Raw genomic sequence first — 3,408 nt, 5'->3', positions numbered from 1 at the left:
CATCAAAATATTCCATAACCCTGTCATCAAAATGTTCCATTACACTTTTCTTCAAATTGCTGCATGACCCAGTCATCAAAATGCTCCCTGCCCTTCTCATCACAATGTACCACACACTTGTCATCAAAATGCTCCATGACCATTGTCATCACTAAGATCCATGACCTTTGGCATTACAATGCTCCATTTCATTGTCATCACAATGCTCCATGAACCCTCTCATCACATTGCTCCATGCCCTTGTCATCACAAAGCTCCATGACACTTGTCATCACAATGCTCGATGCCCTTCTCATCAGAATGCTCCATGCCCTTGTCATTACAATCCTCCATGACCCATGTATCACAGTGTACCGTGCCCTTGACATCACAAAGCGCCACGCCCACTCTCATCACAATAATCCATGAAATATATCCGACCAATGCTCAATGCCCTTCTCATCACAATGCTCCATTACCTCTGTCATAACAATGCTCCATGACCCCTACCATCACAATGATCCATGGCCTTGTCATCACAAGGCCCCATGACCCTTGTCATCACAATGATCCAAGACCCATGTAATCACAATGGTCCATGCACTTGTCATTACAAAGCTCCATGACGCATGTCATCAGAATGTTCCATGGCCTTCTCCACAAAAAGCTCCATGCCCTTGTCATCACAATGCTGCATTACCCCTGTCATAACAATGCTCCATAACCCCTGCCATCACGATGTTCCATGGCCTTGTCATCACAAGGCTCCATGACCCTTCTCATCACAATGCTCCAAGAACACTGTAATCACAATGCTCTATGCCCCTTTTCATCTCAATGATCCATGAACCCTGTCATCACAATGCACCATGCCCATCATCATAATGATTCATGCTATTGTCATCACAAAGAAATAAAAATGCTCCATGACCTCTGTCATAAAAATGCTCCAAACCCTTGTGATCACAATATTCCATAACACTTGTCATCACAAAGCCCCATGACGCTCTTCATCACAATTATCCATGGTCTTCTCATCACAATGCTCCATGACCTTCGTCATCACAATGCTCAATACACTTGTCATCAAAATGCTCCCTGACACTTGTTGTCTGTATGCTCCTTGAACTCTGTCAAGACAAGGCTCCATGCCTTTTTCATCACAATGATCCATGCACTTTTCATCACGGTGCTCCAAGACAAATGTTATCACAATGCTCCATGCCATTGTCATCACAAAGCTGAATGACGCATGCCATCAGAATGCTCCTTGGTCTTCTCCTCACCATGCTCCATGCCCTTGTCATCAAAATGTTCCAAGACCCCTGTAATCACAATGCTCCATGCCCCTTTTCATCAGTATGCTCCATGAGACTTGTCATCAAAAGGCTCCATGGTTTTGTCATCACAATGCTCCAGGACCTTGTCATCACAATGCTTCATGACCTTGTCATGAAAATTTTCAATGGCCCTTGTCATCATAATGCTCCAAGCCCTAATCATCACAATGCTCCATTATATTTGTCATCAGAAACCTCCATTATCTTTGGCATCACAATGCTCCATGCCATTGTCATCGCAATGGACCATGACATATGTCATCACAATGCTCCCTGACACCTGTCTTCACAATACTCCATGACCTTATCATCACAATGCTCCATGCCCTTGTCATCACAATGCACCATGCCCACTCTCATCACAATAATCTATGAAACTTGTCAGACCAATGCACCATGCCCCTGTCATCACAATGCACCATGCGCTTGTCATCACAGTGCTCCATGACCCCTGTCATCACAAGGCTCTGTGCCTCCAGTCATCACAATGCTTCATAAAGATTGTCATCACTATGGTCCATGCCCGCGTCATCACAAGGCTCTGTGACCTTTGTATCCACAATGCTCCATGTATTTTTCATCACAATTCTCTGTGACCCTTGTCATCACAATGCTCCATGTCTTTGTCTGAACAATGCTCCATGACCATTGTCATCACAGTGTGCCACGTGCATTTCATCACAACTGTCCACAAGCTTGTCATTGCAATGCTCCATAATCCTTGTAATCACAATGGTCCATGCACTTCTCATCAAAATGCTCTCTCACCAGAGATATCACAATGTTCCATCACTAGTCATCACAATACTCCCTCACCCCTGGAATCACAGTGATCCATGACCCTGTCATCACAATGCTACATCCACTTGTCATCACAATGTTCCATGACCCCTTCCATCACAATGTTCCATAAGCCCTGTCATCAAAATGCTCCATGACCCTTTCCATCCCAAAGATCCAAGTCCCCTGCCATCACAATGTTCTATAACCCCTGCCATCTAAATGTTCCATTACACTTTTTATCAAATTGCTGCAGGACCCGGTTATCAAAATGCTCCCTGCCCTTCTCATCAAAATGCTCCATGACTTGTCATCACAAAGCCCGAAGACTCTTGGCATCACAATGCTCCATGTCATTGTCATCACAATGCTCCATGTACCCTCTCATCACATTGCTCCATGCCCCTGTCATCACACAGCTCCATGACATTTGTCATCACAATGCTCAATAAACTTGTCATCACAATGCTCCCTGACCCTTGTCATCAGTATGCTCCTTCAACACTGTCATAACAAGTTTCCATGCATTTTTCATCACAATGATCCATGACCATTTCATCACAATGCTCCAAGACCCCTGTAATCACAATGCTCCATGCTCCTATTCATCACAATGCTCCATGAGACTTGCCATCACAAGTCTCCATGGTCTTCTCATCACAATGTTCCAGGACCTTGACATCACCATGATCCATTCCCTTGTCATCACAATGCTCCATGACCCCTGTCATCACAATAATCCATGAACATTTTCAGCCCAATGCTCCACGACCTTCTCCTCACAATGCTCCATTGCCAATATCATCACAATGCCCCATGACCACTGTCATCACAACACTCCATGACACCTGACCACACAATGATCCAGGACTCTGGTCATCACAATGCTCCATTCCCTTGTCGTCACATTGCTACATGACACCTGTCATCAAAACTCTCCATGAACATTTTCAGCCCAGTGCTCCATGACCCTTGTCATCACAGTGATCCATGCCCTTGCCATCCCAATGCTCCATGACCCCTGTATTCACAATGCTCCTTGACGCTTGTCATCACAGTGCTCCATGACACATGTCATCACAATGCTCCATGCCTTTGTCAGCAAAATGCTACATGACCTTTTCATTACAATGCTCTATGCACTTGTCATCACAATACTCCATTTCCATTGTCATCACAATCCTCCATGTACCTTAGGATCACATTGCTTCATGCGCATGTCATCACAATGCTCCATGCTCCTTGAAATCAAAATGATCCATGACCTCTGTCATCACAATGCTCCAAACCCTTGTGATCACAATGTTCC

Source organism: Mesoplodon densirostris, unplaced genomic scaffold (assembly GCF_025265405.1).
Source record: "Mesoplodon densirostris isolate mMesDen1 unplaced genomic scaffold, mMesDen1 primary haplotype scaffold_37, whole genome shotgun sequence".
In the NCBI taxonomy this organism is placed as follows: domain Eukaryota; kingdom Metazoa; phylum Chordata; class Mammalia; order Artiodactyla; family Ziphiidae; genus Mesoplodon; species Mesoplodon densirostris.
Note: the sequence above shows the minus strand (reverse complement) of the source record.